The sequence below is a fragment of the Diadema antillarum genome, unplaced genomic scaffold (assembly GCF_040938485.1).
Source record: "Diadema antillarum isolate AM-2024a unplaced genomic scaffold, OU_Dant_1.0 seq00000512_RagTag, whole genome shotgun sequence".
Taxonomy (NCBI): domain Eukaryota; kingdom Metazoa; phylum Echinodermata; class Echinoidea; order Diadematoida; family Diadematidae; genus Diadema; species Diadema antillarum.
The window spans coordinates 3,282,182-3,304,185 of record NW_027271466.1 but is presented as its reverse complement, the minus strand read 5'-3'; the positions used below and the strand labels follow the sequence as shown (position 1 = coordinate 3,304,185).

The 22,004-nt window shown below is 35.0% G+C and overlaps 1 protein-coding gene and 1 long non-coding RNA gene across 2 annotated transcripts in view; one reads left to right on the top strand and one right to left on the bottom strand.

The window, feature by feature from the left end:
• Positions 1–22,004, bottom strand: part of LOC139734197 (uncharacterized) — a 54,157-nt gene that overhangs the window by 25,572 nt on the left and 6,581 nt on the right. The gene's annotated exons all lie outside the window — the stretch shown is intronic.
• LOC139734148 (uncharacterized) lies at positions 3,854–21,478 on the top strand. Its single transcript, XR_011711145.1, has 4 exons — positions 3,854–3,931; positions 4,820–4,885; positions 12,141–12,235; positions 20,184–21,478. It is a non-coding gene; the product is annotated as an uncharacterized lncRNA (long non-coding RNA).

Sequence of the window (22,004 nt, the reverse complement as noted above, 5' to 3'; positions counted from 1 at the left end):
TGAAAGATTCCTTTTTTTTTTTGGGGGGGGGGGGATAGTACCACATAGGTGCATCCTTCATACAATGGAAATATGGACATGGTTAATCTGCTGAGCAAAAATCTCTCCACTAACTGACACCCTATGAATTCACTTGACTCTTGGGTTGATGTAGCCTCTTACTCTTGAGAAAGGGAATATACATTACCTACATGTACATGTATATTGTTTTCCTTTGATGAATCTGAGATGCTAGGAATGTGGTTATTCATATAGGGGCATTCCAGACAATTTTCATAATTTCACATCATGTAGTACATATAACCAACAGAAGTGGAATACTGTATGGACTGTACAGTTCATATTTATGTGAGGAATTCCAAAGCAATTATGCCCCTCTCAACCATTTTGCATGTGATCTCAACAAGCAATGATTCTTGATGTGAACAGACACAGAGTCACTTTCAAAGTCAAAGTGCTTCATGAGCACTCCTTTGCTCAACTGGGGTGCAAGTCTTTTTGTTGTTCTCGCTGTTTTGTTTTGTTTTTTTGCCAATATGAATGATGGAATACATATATCAAAGAGGTGAGCGTCCTTTCTTTAATCTTACAGGAAATTGATGCTAAGGAGACTTCACATTCAGCATGGACTTGATCTGTATAAAAGGTAATAAAGCATATTCAACTTTTTGTCTAATTCATCACTTTGAATTGTGTTAATTTGTGACCCTGCACCCAAAAACAAACAAAAAGTCACCAGACATGACATTTTAGTTAAGACCATATTCTGAAAGAGCAGACTTTAAGCTTTAAAATGATGTATAACTCAAATTAAATGGACTGTCCTAACCTATCTAAATATGGGAAAGAAAGCACAAACTCAGGAAAAGTGTGAACTGAGAAAAGAAGCTCTGAAGTACAGTGTCTATTCAAGCGCTTAATCTTTACCAAACCATGCTGGCTGTGCGATGAATGGGACAAAAAAACAGGAAGTAAACCACCAGAGTAACAACACTGAAGGGATTATCAGATTAAAGTGAAATTAAGCATGCCTCATTAACCCATTCTGTACATAATTAATGCCAACTTTCAAAGCAGTAGCACTATCCTTTCAAAAGTTATTAGAGTTGAAAGTGAAGAGTGTGGACAAGGTTTTCAGAAATGAAAAAGGGATTCTAAAGACACACATAATCACACTATTCTACCAAAAATGTTCGAGATAAACTGCTGAAAAAACACACTTTCCTGCCCATTTCATGATACCAAATTTTAGCATAATGTAAAAGAAGACCCGCTCTTTCAGAAAATATGAAAAAGTCAAGTTTGGCTAGGTTAACCCATTTCACTTATTTTCAGTCCTCACGCAAAATCACTGTGTGCGACTTTATGTTCGTTTTGAGGTGCACGGTCACATTTAGTCTTAGTATGTTTTTGATAATCATGAAGTAGTCATATATTATTTTAGAGGACAGCCAGTAATTGTTGCGATGCATGATTAAACTTTTGATAGTAAAATTTTGTCAAAACGAGTTTGATTGTTTGCTCATTATGTGTCAACAATCTCTTTTTTTTTTCAATGAACACCATTTTGTTTTATGTGTACATCATGCACTAGAAAGCAAAGAAAAGGATAGTGCAGGACATACAGCGTGTCCCAGAAAAAACGAAACCGAGTTTCATTGCAATTCTTTGCAATCACAATGATTGTCATACTTTGCTTCATGAGATATATACATGAATGGAAAGATTTACTTATTTGATGACCAACTCATTGTTCATTATTTATTCATGCATGAATGAGTTAGAACAATGGAAAGTGGTGCTCCTACATTTTATTTGCAAGGGCAAATTGCGACTTTGATTGAGCTGTTCAGGCTTTTTGGCCATCTTTTGCAAAAAATATAATCATAGCCTTAATATCCATTCTTTTTGCTTTCATATGACATCTCAGGCATATAAAAAATTGTCTACGCCTGCTAGAGAAAACTCAATTTGAAAATATACTTCCATTTTACCCAGAAAGATATAGTAAATAAGGAGCCATTTAGCTTTCCCAACGCCTGCCCGACTTGGCAGATAACAATGACCTTCACGCTTCAATGAATTTACACAAACATGAAGGGAGGAGGTATTAAAAGGGATTGTTACAGATGGTTTGGAATAGGGTCATAAATTATCACTTAATCATGAGCTTGCCTGACCATGCAACAGACCACAGAGCAAAGAATGTTCATCAGCAGAATTTTTTTTTTTTTTTTTGGGGGGGGGGAGGGGGGTGGAGTAACCGACCGAAAAAGTATTCCGTGCCCCCCCCCCCCCCCAAACAAAGATGACTTTTTGCCCTACTCTTGTATCTTTGAAATGTTAGAAGCGCAAGTCCAGTGATGAATAAAGTGATGTAGGCCTACCCTCTTTTTCTGCTTTGCCTCCCCCTTCAAAAACCTCAAAACCGTCAGTGATGAAGGATGAACCACGCATGAGGGAAATGTAGCTAGGAATGAATACACTGAGACAAGTTTGAGGTACAAAATCATCAAAATGTGTGCCATTGTAAATTGCAACATTGATTTCCCATGGCCATTGGACTGCATGCAGCCTGAGAATGCACATGATATTAGTCTTCAATTATTGGTTAAGTCTCATAGCTTATTCTAAATAAATGACAACCAAGGGCTTTCCATCTCATACAACATTCTCTTTAAATACCCCCCACAACATTCACTGTAGCACTGAGGTTGTTTTGTATGAATTCAATCATGTCAATGATGCGGGTGAGCCCATTGTCTAATGCTAAGTCGGGAGAGCTGAATGCTTGTTTTTTGACTATCCGTAGAATCGGTAGAAATGAAGCATGCTTTCATGCAAATTTTTCTCAAGCATTTGTTATTCATATTTGACACATAAGGTCTCATATGAAAGAAGAAAAGTATGGATATTTAGGTTATCAACTTTGTTTTTCGAAAATGTAATGTTAAGAGTTTGAAAAAAAAATCACTTAAAGTCACCATTTGCTTGTGCGAATGAAAATTTGATAGCACCACTGTTCATTTTCCTAACTCAGTCATGCATGAACAATGAACATTAAGTCGTACATCAGATGAAAGAAGAAAAGTTTATCTTTCCATTGATGTAGATCTCATAAAGAAAATGTCTGATTTCGGTAGTAAAAAGTTGCAAGGAAACTTGTTTTCGTTTTTTTTTCTGAGACACGCTGTATATACAGTAGGCTGTTATGGCAGATATTATTGCTGCGTATGGGGAAACTGAATGATAGTAGCGTGCTTGGGTAAGAGATGAATTGCCAGGTATGGCATATACGTACTATATTAATGAAGAACTAATCAGGCAGAGGATCATGAAGTCCAAACTACTACACTTGATTCATTATCGCATCAATTTCCTCCACTTACCTGATAAAATATTATCATTAACATTGTCATTATTTTCGTTACACTTACAAAAGCTGTTTTGCAAGAATTCAAGTAGACATATTGATATATACGGAAATTCATGCCAATGCAAGATGAAAGGAGCTTTTGTTTCTTTTCCTTTGCATAGTGAAAGCATTTCATACAATTCAAATTCCACTGAAAATAAAGAGTATAGGTGTAATGTGTGTTTCATTTACTTTGAGAGTTCTTTTTTTTTTAAGATGACTGTGCTTCTCATCAAGCATTAGCTGCATTACGTGGTTATGGCAGATAAGAGTATGATTTACTCTTAATTTCAATTATTTATATGCTTTTCCTGCAGATTTTGGTTCACCATGCTCATATAGTGTTCATATACGTGGAATGGATGTTTTGCAAATATCCTTTTGTCATTACATGTATATATCTAAGGCACCAAAATACTTCATCTTTCTTAATTTAACAGACTATAAAATGAATAGCACTCCTTGGCCTGCTGTGGTGGAAAATGTCGTCCTCTGCCTCAATCATCTTCATTCATGGTAAGTACCAGGAAATAGATTTGAATGACATAACACTTTATATGATACAATTATCTTATTTGCCTACATCTGTCCCTCAATATAATACACAACAACACAAGAGGGGTTTAATTTTGATTCGAGTTGAGAATGTAAATCTTGAAATCATTGTATTTATATTTGGTACAGTGGTATCAGTCTCACCACATATGATTAGAAATATGCTTATGTGTATAAGATATAATGTATATCGATGAAACAGAGATGTTGATAATGACATAAATTTTGCTTTCATCTTGCGTTTATAGAATGGGATTAAAATCCACTTTTGTGTTAATATCAATTGTCAAGATGAATCGAAGTCCCAACAATTAAATTAAAAGGTCATGTCACAATGGGCTTATTTCATCAAGATTGAGCATAAGTTGGAATCAGTTGGAAATTGCATTTCATAAACAACAGTGCGATTGATCGCAAGTAATGCTCAATCTACTAAAAGTTACACTTGATTTTTCTTGATATCAAAAGTGTCTTTATGAAAGAGGACTTACACTCAATATTGAACTTATGCTCAATTTACAGAGTTACATTCAATAGATTTAGCACAAGATCAAATGCAACTCTTTATGAAACAGGCCCCATGACTCATGTTCTGAATCTTATGTCCTTCTAAATCAGTGTACTTAGGATAAAAGAAAGAAGCATCAGTATTCAAACTGTTTGATATGACTTTCTACTCTCCGGTCCAAAGCCAAGTGCCTATAAGCAAGATTTAAAACCAGCAAAAGCATGCTACATCATGACATCTAGGATATAAATCAAAGGAAATTTGAATCTCAAGGGGCCATCCAAGTATTAGAGTGGCAATGTAAAACAAGGCAAAGATATTTTTTTTTCTTCCTATTGCAGAATATTGATGCTGATGTGAGTTTGCATTCTCATGTGGACTTCATTTGCACTGCCAAGGTACTGAAGGTGAGCATATTCAACTTTGCTGAATTTATTGCACATAACATTTATGCTCTCTTGTTTTCATACAAGAAAAACTATGATATAAAAGCTACAATTTAGTATTATGCAAATACATGTTCTAAACCTGATGATTTAGATCATGATGTTACCTGTGTTTTAAGTGCAGTTTCACTTTTATCTCAGCAGTTGCTGTGTCAGCTCTAACTGCGAGAAGAGACTATCATGTCTTCTGTATATTTAGCACATCTCAAAATCACTATCTCCTTTGTAGGATACCTGAGATTTCTTGCACTCAATCAAAAGCTTGCCCTAGGGTACAAATAGCTTTGTACATCACATCTTTATTAACTGTCCTTATTTAAATAGATGGATATGACTACGGTAAATGATCATGGGGTATATCATCATAAAACTCTTTTTAGATGCTTTAGATACACACAAGGTTATTGGTCTTTTTAATGCAATCTCATTATCCACACTGAAGCATCTTCGGTACATGGGGTACATCAGGGGGGCGTTTCATCAACAAATTTGCTATCAGCCAATTAGACGCAAGGATTTCAGTAGCTTTTAACAGTTGTCAGTGTAAATCACTGACAAAAAGTTTCATGAAACGGTCCCCTGATGTGCAAAAGATGGTTATAAAAGAGATATTAGTATAAGATCCAATACTCACAAAGCAGGTTGAAGGTATATATAGCATTAACATTTTGTGGCCACTCCTATACAAAACCTGTCAATCTGTGATAAAAGGACAATTTCACAGTGATTGGAAGTTAGGTATAGTTTAGCTATTAATGACAAGGCCCAGTGCAACTTTGCAGTTTAGAAATTGCAAACCTGTTCTGTAATCTGCAATGATATGTTTCTAAATTGATAGAAGCAGCAGTGGCAGATCACAATCAACAACATCTTGTAATGACATAATGATCATCCAATTGGGACCACATGGCGTAGACAGTGCTGTTCAGTGATTACATTATTGTTTTAGGTGTGTGATGTGATGAAATAGCTTTGTTGTTATGATATGGATAGTATGCACATTGATATTTGCTGACTATTATAGTATTGCATCCTAGAGAACACAGAGCTGAATGATCATAAAAGTAACTTCAGTTGACATTTTATTTCCTGGTTTCAACCCTAACTTTAAAACCTGGTGTCATCTAATTGGTGTGTAGGTCTAACATGAACACTTCACACTGACATAAGTTCAATATCCATACTACAAAAGCTTTAATCTACTGACTTGATTGGTTAATTCAAATGAGGAAATACTTTGCTTGGAAATTAGTCAGAAGTTTGAAAGCAAAATGTTTCTAACCAAGTAGGCCTACTGTGAAGCAAGATACTGGTTCTGTTCTTTTGTATTTTGCCTGACTCAATATAAGTTCATGTGTAACACTGATAAAATTATTCATTAGAGTTTGAGAGAGTTCTTACAATATCACCTCTGGAATGATTTTGATTAAACTGCTTACTTCATTTATTGTTGCACATTTCATTGAGGGGGGAGGTGCCTCATGCTCTTATGCGCTCATTACTGATTACTCTGCACATTCTGCCCTTTCTGCACGATTTTGTACTCTAGTTGATTATTCTGCACTTCGTATCTTCTAGATCTTGTCAATGTAAACAGTTCTACTTGTTCTCTTGTATTTATATGAATTATGATATATGGTCAGTTTTACGGTAAAGGGTGTAACTTTCAATTTTTAGCCTTTTGGCCCACCCTGAACACATAGATTTACAGATCTCAAAGATTTTTTCCCATGTGAGTCACCTTATGAGTAGCCACCTTGGGTAGCATAATCAGGTCCAGGTATTGATGCGTTTTGTTTTGACAGTCACATATGTACCCTAAAAATGACTATTTTGTTGCATTGAAATTTATATAACATTTTTGAAATGTTAATAATTTTCTACAGCAACTGCAGAGATCTAATTTTTTATGTTAAAAGCATAGTTGTATGGTCAATTGAAATGACCAAATTAGTTTGGTTTGTATCTGGCCCTTTATTTTAGAATACTATGACTTCAAATTTGAGGTTTCGGAGGCTTCATTTTCCGTTAACAATTGTTTACAAACTTTGATGGACAGTAATGATCAGTGGATGTATTTTGGTTACTTTCTTTTATGCTGAAAATAGTAAGGTACAGCTAAACTTTAGACTTACATCAAAGTTTACTTGATTCTAGGGCTATTTGAAATTTTGTGATAATTTTATTCCATCAAGTGAAATTTCCGTTAGCAGTTTTGAAGCCTCCGAAACAAAGTGTTTAGTCAAATAATATGAATATAGATAAGAGAAGTGACCTAATCTATATGTCAAAATGTAGGATATGGGGCCCTAACCTAATAGACCAAAAATAGTTAAGATCCGCCAAACTCTCTGAAAATAGGAGACAATACAAATTTTCCGTTAACACGTGAAGCCTCCGAGATGCATGAAGCCTCCGAAACAGCAAAAACATCTAATTTGACATTTCTGATAAATTCTTTGAGTGTCTGCCCCAAATTATGCCATGAAATCATCAACAGACATGGACAGACAACAAAAATAATAAAAAAACATTATGATACTGCAATAATTTTTTGAGCTAATACACTTTATAGAGAAAAAGTGGTTTCGGAGGCTTCAAAAGGATGTTAACACTGCATTTTTGTGATTTTCTCTGGACAAAATCAAATTAGATTTATTGTTCACCCACCCAATGATCGCTTATGACATATCTAAAGATATTTAATCACATTCAGTGTTCTGGCTGCTTTGTTTACTCACCAATATAGATTTACTATACGATTTACCTATTTTTCTTAAACAGTGCAGACGTGTCACACATAACTCACCTTTTCATTCAGCAATAAAATATTAGCAGATGAGGATGTTGCCCCACAAATATGTTTAAACAGTGTATATCAACTAAAAAAGACAAATTTACCCATCACTTTCCTACATAACATACATGATTTTCATAAAAACATAAGGCATACCAGATTAATTTTCCAGATGTTTCAGAGGCTTCATTTTATGTTAACAGCATGTAAATGGAATGTTTTGATTACAATTTTGTAATTCTAAGTCTATCAAATAACTGTTTGGACTGAATGAGACTTAATGATTCCTCAAGCAAGGTGTAGATAGTTGTTTAAATGTATGAAAAGCATTTATTCTGTAGGTTTCCTTTTGAAACAATGGAACAGGCTAGATATTGTGAGTAATGAAAGTGACTTCCAGCTTGCGTGCATGCCCACATCATGCAACAGTAGTGCAACAAAGCAAGTAGTTGTGGATACATCAATGTTCATAAGTTGGATAACTCATTTTTACTCTTGAGAGAAGTTGAAGTGTTGTGACCATATTTGTATCACTCTTTTGACTGGTTAGACTTTGATAATGAAGAACAAACAATTGATTATTTAGTGCTAAATACACTTTTTTTTTTAAAGAACTGAACACTATTCCTGTCCTGAAGAGTCAAGGACTTTAATAGATGGTTATTCAAGAGGGAAGCATATACTTAACTAAGAAATATATTACTTTTGAATTTAAGGTTGTATCTTTTATGCATGATCCAGAGCAAATGGTGGAAAATACTTTTTGGATTTTTACACTTTCGACTCACTATCATCTGAGTATAATAGTTTCGAAACACAATCTTTTACATATCCATTTATAACCCATTGACAAATCCATTCCATTGTTACTCACATGGCATTTGTTTTTGCCATGTACTAAAATCTTGACTTTTTCAGCTTTCCATTTCTTAACAAGTTCTTTGGCTTTCATTTCCAATACTTATTTGGAGGAAAATAATTAATCAATAAATTTGTGATTGGATTTGACAATAGCTAACATCTTGCAGATTATCATTTCTGTGGTGTGACTTGGATCACAGGGTACTGTTTTGGAATTTTGACATTTGATTACTTCATTCAGACAGGTTTTCATATCAATCTGTATGTCAGATCTGAGGCATGCAAGGTGCAACACAATCTTGATACTATACCCTATTTTCCATACTTTATCATGCCGGCAGTGACCACATGACTATTTTTGATTAAACAAAATGTAACTTGTGTTACGAAACATCTCTTCGCATACATGTGTGAGACTCTATGACATGTTTGCGGATGTAGTTCTCAGTGCAGTAAATGGACAGTAATGGTTGGGATAGGATTGTTTATAAATGACATATAGACCTCTACTTATAAATAGCCTGTTGCCATGGGGTACATGTAGTTTACATGGGTGGGTGACTGGAGAAGTTATGTTCATGAAGAACAATATTGAAATGATTGAAATCTTTATAATCTGTTTAGTCCTGGCTTTTCTGGAAAAAGTTACAAGCCCCTAACTATTTTGAAATTCAAAGGGTTAAAACTGTAGTCTGTGGGTTCATATACTATTTAAAACAAACTTGTGGGTTTCTAAAAAACTTAGATATTTAAACACATTTGCTGCTTTTCAATTTTTTGCTAAAAAGGTTGTCATTTTTAGAAACAGTAAAAGTTCTGTTAGCAATTTCTCAATGCGTACCTTCAAAAACAGGCCTCCTAGCTGTCACAGGAGTCACACAAACTGGAATTTTATAAAATAACTATAAAAAAAAAGCCTTTGAAGAATTAAAAAAAAAAAGAAAACGAAAATGATATGAAACAGGGGTGACTTGTATACCACAGAAAAAGAAAGTAAAATTCTAACTATCATATAATATTATAGGGAACTATACATTTGGTCAACATTTTTTTTGAATTCAAATTCGTACACAGTCATGGGTAGGGTATGTACATTTATCTTTTCAACAGGCGATTCAAAAAGATGACTGGGATCTTGACCATTTCAATTTCTATTGAGCTCCATGATAATATCACCAATATATTGATTATTCCAACTCCATTTTGATGATGACAGTTTGATGATGACCCTTACATGGAATGGCTGATCGGTGTTTAAGATTGCTCTTCTATAACCATGATCACTGCATTTGATAGCTATAGTAGGGGATATCAGGCATGGTCATATATGCAAAAGAATGTTTATAAACCTTTTTTCCCCTTTCTATATTTTACAATGCTATGTTGTAATCTGACCGTCATGCCATCACATAGTCTATTTTCTATCCCTTTCTCATCAACAGTTGAAATTGATTTCACATGTACATATGTATATAAAACAATTATGATGGGTGGTTTATGTCAATATACATCCCACAAACTGCACTTATAAAGCAAGCAAACATAATCTTTGCATTAAGTCTATAGCTACAGTTCTAACTCATTGAAAGTAATTCTTACTGCATTATGATGAAAAGTTTGACAAATGCATACAGCTGTTCATGTGTGTGGCCTAATCATGTTCTGCATTGCCAAAGTCATGGATATGCAAATACAGTGTATGTATACAACTGAGCATAAAGATTTAAAATATTTTTCTTTGTCTCTTAACATATATGTTGGAAAGTCTTTTTTCTGCATACAAATAAATACTATTTTACATGTTACAACATTGTTAGTTATTTGGAAACAATCAGCTGCATTAATGTACTTCATATCACCTTTAAAATGGGCCATTTTTGCATGTTAACAGTCATGATGAAGCCTCCGAAACATGCGTTGCTGCTAACTTTAAACCGCAAAAAAAAAAAAAAAAAAAAGATGTTCCTAATCAGTGTACTTTTATTGCTACTGTTGCAGTTTCCTTTAGAATCATATTGCCTCATGTAATGTCATAAATTCGAACTGAGCATTGCTCAAAGTGTACACGGTTTGTTATTCACTTTTGTGGAAGCCAATTTCCTTATAATAATAAGTACATTTTGTATGAAGGGTAAACATTATGCACTGCCATAAAATGTACATCTGTATACTGTTATTCACATTTTATTGATGCCTTGTTCTTATTCTAGCATGTAGTGATAGTTGCTTACTGTAGTTTTATTATTTTAAGTGAATACAGGACTAGAACTTTGTGTTAGCAGCTTTGAAGCCTCCGAAACACACTAGTTTGTTAACTGAAGCCTCCGAAACTCACAAGTCTGAAAATTTCAACTTTGTCAAAAATAATCAAATTTCTTTGGGATTTGGGTTGATAAATGTTTGTTACCAAGAGATTATTTAGGGCTATGTTTAGAGTGGCTCTTGCTTCTAGAACATTCTTTTAACTTAAAAATAGTTTGTCAGGTACCATTTTTACCTTGAAATTTGAAGTTCACATCCAAATAATTGCAAGAGCGAATATCTGTTGGGGGAAAAGTGTTTTGATATTTCAAATATATGTTCACAGCAAATGAAAAGTTGCATTACCTCCACCATTTATCTTCATTTGGTTGCTGTGGGTGACCAAAACATTCTTGTTGTTTTTACCTAAATTTATCTAAACTTCCATAATAGTAACTTCATTTTTCATATTTAGCCTAAGAATTAAGCTCTGGAATGACAAAATATTGAAAATATAGACATTCCTATATAAAATAAAAGCAAAGATAAAAATGGAAACACAACTTTAATTTTTGACCCTTGCCACATCAAAGTTACACCCTTTACTGTAAAACTGACCATATGAGGAAAATATTGACAACACAGTGACTGTATTCTTGTCTATATGGTGTCTCTGTAAACTCTCAAAACACACATATAAATCATTATTACCAAATATCGAAGAATGCCAATAATTCAATATATTCAGAAATGAATGGGGAGATCCCCAAAGATATGACAATGCACTAGTTCTTGGAGACTCACTGGATCACAATATTCTTTGTAAATCAAGAAAATTCTCATATCATTAGTTGTGTATTTCGAACCAAAAAGTAAATTCATTTGTGAAATATCAGGAAATATAGCATTAATCATGGTCTTAATGTCCCTCCCCCCCCCCAACACACTCACAGAAGAGAAATATTTGAACATCATTATGACAGTCACATGTCCTAGCAAGGTGTTATGTCCTTCTCTAATGAGACCCTTTTAAATGATTATAAATGATCAGAGCTGTCTTGTCTGAAGTTACAAAGCATTTGTACTCAATTTTCAATTCATTGTTATTCATTGTTGCAAAGACCCTCTTATAGACAGATTTTCATTTTCAGAAACATTCCTCAAGCATATTGCAGAATCCACTGCATGAGCTTTAGTGGAAAGTACCTAGCAATAACACACACAGATAGTGCCATCACAGCCTTTGCGTACATATCAAAATCATATTCACAGTTTTCTTTTGTGTGATCTCATGACATCCTGTGTCCATCCCTACAGACACATACAAGAGACCTGCCAGAAATGATGAAATCAAAGGAGAAAACTATGGAAGGATGAAAAGAAATTGAGAAATACCAACCCAAAGACGTATGGTGAGTATGCATACATGGTGGAGAGATGATAACAGCAAAAATATCTTAAACCGTCGATAATCTTGCAATTTTTAGAGACTTTAGAGCTGATTGTATACTGTGCTTACCGAAAATTATTGATAGGATTTATGCTTGATATGTTGTTACCTAGTGATGTTTAAAACATTTCTGCATTATTACATGAAAATACAATTGTATCACACTTGATAACACACATTCAGGCCTTTGCATCCTGAAATAATGTTATTGGTACAGCCAGCTTAATCAGCATCTACATTATCCAATGCAACATAGTTAGCATTTCAAAATTTGGGATACAGGGGAAACTCGGTATAACGAACACTGCTATAACAAGATATCGGTAATAACGAGGAAATTTTCCCGGTCCCAAATTTCCTTCCTCACAAGTCTATGTAAAATGCTACTCTTATAGCGAGATCGGCTATAACGAAATAACTGCTATAACGAGATAAATTTTGTGACTTCCAAACAAAGAAAAACATAGCCAATCAAACCTGCTATAGCGAGGTAAAGCAAAATGCCTTCGGTAAAGCTTTACTTCGCCTGTGCTATCATCTTCCGAGATTGTAAAGCTTGATGCGCCAAAAACAGTCAGTGCACTCCAGCTAGCACTGCATGTTATACGTGTAAGTGTGTGTGTGCGCGCACACTGATACATGCAGAAAATGTGGTGGGACGGCCATAATGTATGCATGACATCATCATGACGTTTAGCAGGAATGAGACAATCTGATGCTGTGATTGGCTTTCTACATAGGGAATTCCCCATCTTCACACACACGCAGTCATAATGTACATACAGAATGTGTCACATACACACACAACATTGTGCAGCCCATATTTAAGCTTCCATACAACACACACCCATACGATAACCACATACCAATCCACATACGATCTTGATACAATCGCAAGCTTTATAAATTTACAAATTCAAACATCTACAATTAATAAGAAACACATTCATGACTTGATATTGGATTTCCTGGGCGAAAAACATCTTCTTACCCATAAAGGTGAGTAATTCCCTCACACACAATATCAAGTTATCAGTATTGATTGAAATATGATGGGTAGTCCCACATGTGCAAATTAATGTCTTTATGTTATGCCTTCTTTTATGCCTACTGATATAACGAGATATCGGCTATAACGAGGAAAATGACTCGGTCCCGACCATCTCGTTATATCGAGTTTCCACTGTATTTGCAAATCAGTTGCCTGTGAAGTAATTGTCAAACATGCACAAAGCACAGCCATAATCATAAACACCTTTTCCTAATGATTGCTTTTCTCTGAGAAGATTTTTAGCTGTTGCTCTAACAACATTTGTAATGGCATTTGGAGTCCTAGGCTGCATTAAAATGTCAAAAAGAACACTGAAGTAAACCTTACCAAGCTAACCCACCTTATCATACCATACCATGCCAAATTGGGAGTGTTCAAGTGCTGTGTGGAGACCTTGATAGTTATTTTTGGGAGTCACAAGAGTCACACATTTTGTAGCTACCAAAACATTCATCTTGTGTGCATACCCTTTATACAGGTCCTTTTATACAAAGAGAATGATTTTTTTTTTTTTTGGTGTGTGTATTATGACGGAGTATGTGTTGCACACATTCTTTTCGTCTTCAAAATGACTGTTTTGAAAAAATTTGTGATCAAGCATTCTCTAGCATGGCATAGCATGGTACAGTATGAAATGCTTTTGAAGCAATTTGCAAAGTGGTCCACATTTGGTTCAGTATGGTATATTTCAGGGATATTATAGATAGAGCTCTTCTCTGCCAAGGATATGGTACAGTATGGTATGCTCTAGAAGAGCACTAGACTAAAATGCAGCTTTGGTTTCATATGATCCTGTTAAAGGGATTGTATAGTTTTGGTTGAGACCTAATTTCAGGTTTCTAACATGGTTTCATGAGATAATGAGAAACCTCTGGTGAAATATGAAAGAGCATGTAATTCCATGAGGAATTCAATGTTTATTTGATGAAAATTGGTTTTGAAATGGCTGAGATATCCAAAACAGAGCGATTCTAGTAAGGTGTGGGACCCACACTTTATTACAATCGCTTTGTTTTACTTTGTTTTTGGATGTTTCAGTCATTCCAAACCCGATTTTCATCGAATAAACTTTGAATTCCTCCTAAATTGGTATGCACTGTACTATTTCGTAAGTGTTTTCTTGGTATCTTGCAAAAAGTTAAAAGTCCAATTCTCATCTCCACCAGTACTGTACCATCCCTTTAAATATAATGAAGCAACAACAATCACACAACTTTTATTCACCCTCAATCTTGGTATATTCAGTTATAATCATTCTGTCACGGGTAGATGTGATCATGCACCACAACACCAACAAAGTGAAATGATTTAACAGAGTCAATTTCAATTGTTCCATACATTCTGAAAGAGCTAAATTCTTCTTCTACCTTATTCTTAAGTTTGGGATCATAAAATGAATGGGAAAGTGGGTTTTCAGCATTTTTCAACAACTCCTTTTTGGGTTGCAACTGAATGACTAATTGTCCTTCATCAGTGTAAATATGCACTGAATAGATCAGTGTTTTTTTTTTTTTTTTAATTAGTAGCCATGATAAAAGAAATCATAGGCGTACCAAGGAGGTTTAAGAGAATGGAGTCTAACTGCTTTATCTCCTTTGCTAGATGTTTGATGCCGCCAGTCAAAAATATTTTTCAGTGAAGCATGTGCCTAACTGGATCTGCCATGCAGATGGAAGACAATTGGCTTGTGTCTCACTGCATAATCACCAACCACTTTCCAGGAAGATATGTCTTTGTGATGGTAATTACTTTTCACCATCCCTACTTACAAAAAATTGGTGATATTATGGTAAAAGACATAGGGACGCACAAATAAAAATTGGGCAAAAAATGATGAAATAAAAAAATGAAAATTACTTGACTGGGCATGCGCGGGCACAAATTTAATATATCTGTTAATAAAGAATCATACTTGAAGATAATTCCATATATCTATCAGTTCTATAAGGTGAAATTAAATGGAAAAGTGATAAAACTGGTTTTTCAGTATGGTACAGTTCTACAGTTGTCAACACTTTCACATGTTACAGCTATGATTTTACACTTTTGGACAAAGTTCTGGACGGGATTGACTTTTGTTTTTCATATACTTATGCTTTGTCAAGAAGTGAAAATTCATTTTGTTTAATGAATAAACACCCAAAGTGCAGCTAGTCAACATTATGTTTACATTCAAAATGGATCTTCAGATTGCTTAACAAGACGGCGGCATCAAACATCGATCATCAAAGACAGATATGATCCTGTGGAATTCTTTTGTGCATCAATAGTAAACTGACAACTGTTTAAACGCAAACAGAAGAAAACTGATCAGAAATGAATATAAATTATGAGTGGAAAAATGAGCAAAGAAAATGGTATTCCATCGGAATACGAACCAGAGACCTCCGGATTGCTAGCCCGGTGCTCTACCGACTGAGCAATAGAAAGCCCTAGTTCAGTGCTCGTCCCAGAAACCCTAAATTCTCAATGCTCAGATGGTCAGAAGCTTTAGCAGTGTGTATGTGTGTGACATACACACACACACTTAAGCTTGGCATAAACCCAAAGGATAATTCAACGTGGGGATAAATGCGAGGGATCACCGAAGTGATGCAGCTTTTTGAGTATGTAACAAAAGCAAACAGAAGAAAACTGACCAGAAATGTATGTAAATCATTAGCGGAAAAATGAGCAAATAATATGGAATTCCATCGGGATTGGAACCCGAGACCTCCGGATTGCTAGCTCGGTGCTCTACCAACTGAGCTATGGAAAGAAGACCTAGTTCAGTGTTCGTCCATGATTTTCATTATCATGGCTACTACTTAAAAACACTGATCAATTCAGTGCATATTTATGGTGATGTAGGGCAATAAGCCAGTTCGCAATTCAACTTTACGCATAGGCAGAAAAAATGTCAAACGTACCAACAGAGGCGTTGGTTTTTTAATTCACTGAGATAAGCATTTGTGATGGAATGATTATTCATGCAATCCTTATAAATGGTGCTTGCCAGCACATCCATCTGACAGATAAAATGGTATTTGGCAATATCAACAGAAAGAGATTGTTAATACATTCAGTGCAAAATAATGAAAGCTTTTCCAAGTGTTATTTGACGGATCATTCTGGCCATCTGGTCTACATAAGTTCATTCTTTGTTTGAACAAGATTGAGGAATCCCATAAATTGTTACGTAAAGCTTACTGGTATGAGCTGAAAAAGAGTGCAGTGCCCCTTACCGACTGACAAAAAAGAAAGGTCATTCATACCAATGTGCCCATGAGCTAAATCCGAACTTGCTTATTTGTCAATCAGTTTCAATGAAAACATCCTCTTTTACGATAACTTTTAAAAAGTTTATGCTACTGCTTTGAAAGTTTACATTAATCATGGACAAAATGTGTTAATAGAGCATGCTCAATTTCAGCATAATCTGATAATCCCTTTATTGTTGTTTTGTTGCTACAGTGGTTTACAATCCTGTTTTTTGTTTTTTGTTTGTTTGTTTGTTTTTTCCTGTTCATGGCACAGGTAGCACCACTTACTAAAGATTAAGCGCTTGAATAGACCCTATTCTTCTGAGCCTCATTTCTCAGTTCACTCTTTTCCAGAGTGTGTGCTTTCTTTGCAATTTTTAGATAGGTCTGTAGAGTCCATTTGAATTGAGTTTTATCAATTTAAAGCTTGGAGTCTGCTCTTTCAGAATGTGCCCTTAACTAAAAATCTATGCCTATTTTGTCGGTTCTGTAGTGCAGGGTCACATATTTGACATTATGCACCACTGCAACAGGAGTTACATGTATGATTTGAAAGTCCAGTGCTGAAAAGTTTACATGTTTTGTTTTTTTTTTATTTAATTGTATTGCTTTATAATGCAATACTCATAGAAATGCTAAATATTCATGTTCATTCAAAGTATTTAGTGCAGCATTAGTAATGAATGGAAATGGTGGTTTTGGGCCTAAGGCTTATGATTTGATACACTAATTCTACCTTCTAGTGAGTGAATGGTTGAAAATTACTTCCGCTACCTGTCTCTTCTCTATCTCTTCATTCTGCAGAATATTGGCATCAGAAAAATAGAATATGGAACTTACTTTATAAAAGGGACATTCCAGACAATTGTAATTTCACATCCTGTAGTATAGTACATAAATCAACAGCTCCATGAATAAGATTTGTAGAATTTATTGTGGTTCCTGAGCAGAGAAATCAATACTCTGAAAAACCCAAAACAAATTATACTGAACAAAGATGATAACATAGGAGCCTCATATATTTCAGAAATGTAGCAATGTAATTCCATCACAATACAAAATGCTTTTAGTTCACCTGTGTATAATTTTTGCATGCCTTCTTCTTTTGTTCTGCTTCCTTGAGCCTCTACTTCTGCATTCTTGTGGTGAGGCTGTCATGTCATCATCCTTGTTCATTGTGATTTGTTAAAAATGCTGAAAACACTCCTATTCCTCATCCAAATCACTACAAATTCTGAAAATCTGCACCCAGTGTAACCAATTTATAGTTGTTCATATATATATATATATATATATATATATATATATATATATACATAAAAGTCTGAAAATCATCTGGAGGTCTCCTTTCACAAGATAGATTTAAACTTTTCAGATTAATTTGATAGCAAATGTTCCCAGTATCAAAACACCAACAGTTTAGATGAGTTGATCACATCATTTCAAAACTCTTTATCGTTATTTGCTCTTGACAAACATGCACCACTCCTGACAAAATATATGAATCTGAGTCCTAAAAGACCTTGGTATTATGTAGAATTGAGCAATTTGAAATGAAAGGAACATAAAGAATATGGATGAAGAGTCCCAGGGAAGAGTCATGACAAACATGAACATGGTGATAATAAAAGAGCATACAGAGTACAACTTTGTTCTTGATGAATCATGCTTTCCAAGAATACTATAATGCATGTGTTTCCTGGGCTGCCACTGACCAGAAAATAAGTTATTTCATATTGGCACAATCTTTGCGGAATATGAAAAAGTCCACCAGTGAGTTTAGTGCACATTTTAGCAGAAAGTTGTGAGATAGTGCAACAATATTCAATCAAAAATAGCAGAAAAATTCCTAAACAACCCTCTTGCAATAAAGTTCAGATAAAGTTGATACAGTTTTCCCCTTAGGGTACATACACTGATATGAAAAGATGGTTAAAAAAGAGACATAACTTTATGTATAAGATCCAAAACTCACAAAGCAGGTTGAAGGTATATAGCATTAGAATTTTGTTGCCACTCCTTACAAATCCTGTCAATCTGTCTGTGATAAAAGGACAATTTCACAGTAATTGGATGTTATGTATAGTTAAGCTTTTAATGAAAAGGCCCAATACAGCTTCGTAGTTTACTAATTGCAAACCTGTTTTGCAATCTGCAATATGTATCTGAACTGATACAAGTAGCAGTGGCAGATCACATTCAGCAACATCTTGTAATGAATGGATTATTACCACCAATGCAGTCAGCATATAGGCAAAATCACAATAGGGTAACAGCCCTGTTAAAACTAACATGTAATATTTTGGGTTTTGTTACATGTGAGTACAGCTTTAGATCTTATCAGACCTAAATCCTTGTGAACCCATTCTTCAAACACATTAGTTTTGTGAATAAATGATAAGGTTTTGCTTTGGTTCAGGTCTTTGAATATTCAAATGACAGAGAACTGAGGATTGAGGTTGATGTTATTATGTTGAAGGAGTTTCATATAATCTGGGTAATTGTACCCGAAGGCTCCTGGCTGGCTCCCCCCTTTTTATTTTTTTACTTTGTATACTATGTTAGGCTGTTTCAAGAAATCCCATATAACATCCTAAAAGTGATAAATTTGTCATGGATGATACACAGGGCTCTGTATCCTTTCTCCTATAAACTGTTGAGCAGAAGATGAGAATAATTCTGCTTCTAAATAGAGCAATGTACTGTGCATCTTCACAAGTGGTTATTATCCAATAATCCTTCAAATACTCAATTCGTATGATGAAAAACATAATTTTTGACATTCACTCCACAGCAAGTTTTAAAACTATCTAATAAGAAATGTAATGTTGATATGTTTCCTTTTGAATCTGCAAGAAATGCTAAGGTTTGGTCACTAAGTCTCATTCCTGCATTTGGACAGTCATATGTGTGATGTATATTAAAAGAATCATTTTACAAATTATTCAATATCACACATAATCTTAAAGCATTTTCAGACACTTAGGGAAAAAATGTCATTAATGCATTGTCAGATTGTTAGATTATTTTGACAATTTCTTCTGTGTTTACCTGACAATCAGGTAGGTAGATTACAAAGGGTTTGAAATACATGTTCTAGATTAGTTTGCCATTCTTCTTGTTTCCTGTCAGTGTAATCTATGATATTATGTAAGTTGGAGAATTATCTTCAAAACTTTCTTAACAGCGTACAGAGCTATTCATGGCGCAGCGCCAGAGCACATACAGGATCTTGCAGAAATAAAATCATTGTATCAATCATTTTACCATGATACTCTCATAACTTCTCATCAGGATCAAAGTAAACACTGTTGAATTATCCTTCAGGGAAATAACAAATTTCCCTTGGTAACAGGTATTGATTTAGAATAATCTCTCTTTGATTATAAGGCAAGCAAGTAGACCTAGGTTTTAAGGCCAGGTTACAACTCATCTTATTATTGTACAGTGTATATACACACATGTATACATGTCATGACTATGATTTTGTGATATCCAGTAAAGTACATGTATGACATTATTGTATCTGTACAATAGAAATACCCTTCATTACTGTTTACTGTTATTATTCTGCAATTAGTCCATTTTCTTGTATTTTTTCCATTTTTCATACACAGGCCATCTATAACCATGCAGGCAATTGGACAAGACACACCAACAACTCTGTGATTGGCTGTAAGATTTGTGAAGTCATGTCCAAGAATGATATGTTCATTGCCACATTTCTACAATTGATATACTGGAGTATCCATTGCTTTTAATTCTATTTGATCGTCTGATTTCATGGAATTACACGCCAGAAATCTAAGTTTCAGATTACAGTCTGACCTCTCCTATCCGGACATGTAGGGACCAGCCCTCATCCGTATAAAAAATTTGGCTGGATATGAGAGACTCAATGTTTAAAACATGCAGCTGCCTACTCAATGGTAGCTACAGTCATGTACATATTTATCAATTTTGTCACATCCTCGTCAGCTGGTCTGCGTTCTGAAAATTGGCTCAATGAATGATTGTCTATAATTATGATGCTCCGATTGAGAAAAAAAAATTCTCTCCTTGTTCTTGCTGTGATATTGGGTTGTGAATATCTCAGTGCATGCTATTTTGATGAAAATTTGATGTGGATGTATGTTAAATATGTTAGGAATAATATGTAATTAATGTACATGGCTTCTGTCTGAGTTTGGAATCTCCCTTTGCCCTGTAATTACTAGATGGAAAAAAAAAATCAAGATTGCATCTGGATAAAGGGAGGCCCGTTAGGAAAGGTCGCACTGCAATTAACTCTTTATGTGCCAAGTTTGCACTCCTGACTCAACCGACGGCGTGCAAACTTCGCATATTCTGCTCAAATGCACAAACCCACCTAAACCGATCGATTAATCGCCAAAAGCCACAGTACAATGAAAGCTTTCAATGCACTTTCGCCTTTCTTCCATATCAATAGTGTACATGTTGTGTGGTGATTCATTAACAAGTGGTGTTCCCTACAGGATTTGTGTGTAAATTCTAAGTTTCTGTCACTGTTTTGTGTGCAAAGATGCGCCTTTGCAGTAATGTAGCTGGTCATTTGAAAGAAAAACAATCATAGATTAGTCGTATACAATTTATATCAAACCAAAGCTTGGCATTATCACTACAACTTTGCTCACTGCATGTCCAGGTTAACCGAGCTCTATAGAAGTTAAATAGATTAAAAAAGGAGGGAACATCTTCTGAAAGCATGACTCTGTTGGTGTCTCAGAATAATGTGGCACACAGGGTGTTTCCATCAATGGCACATAGAGAGTTAATTCTTGATAAGAGAGTTGTACAAATGTAAGTTGTTTGTCGAAAGAAAAGAGATAAGAATGATTAATAAGTACAGCAGTTGTAATGTGCCATCTATCTAGTGGCCTGAGAAGTATACCCCCCCCCCCCCCCCTCGACGGTCGACCATACACATATGCTTGTTCCAACTTAATAGAGATACCCCCTTTACGGAAGGGAATGGTTAGGATTTTGACCCCCTATCACAGGCTTTTGGAAGGGGAGCACCAAAATTACCCCCTATTTCATGATTTTGTAAGGGAAGCTAATAGTGAAGGAAAAGTGCCGGTAAGTGCCTAGAGTTGTCTGCTATAGTGTACATGTTCAGTGGCGGATCCAGAGGGGGGCGCAAGAGGCACACGCCCCCCTTTATTTATCGTTAAGATAAAGAGAAATAAAAAGAAGAAAAAATGAAATGAAACCCCGGAAGCGGCACCAGAAATATTAGTTACGCCCCCCTTTACAGAATTTCTGGATCCGCCCCTGCATTTTCGTAGCGTGACGTACGTGCAACGCATATCATGGTGAAATATTCTATGAAAAGAAGGCCAGCTACAGCCTGACATGCTTTGCAGCAAAGTATGCACCTGTGTTTCAGATTTGTATCTATTTTTATTTTCATTTTC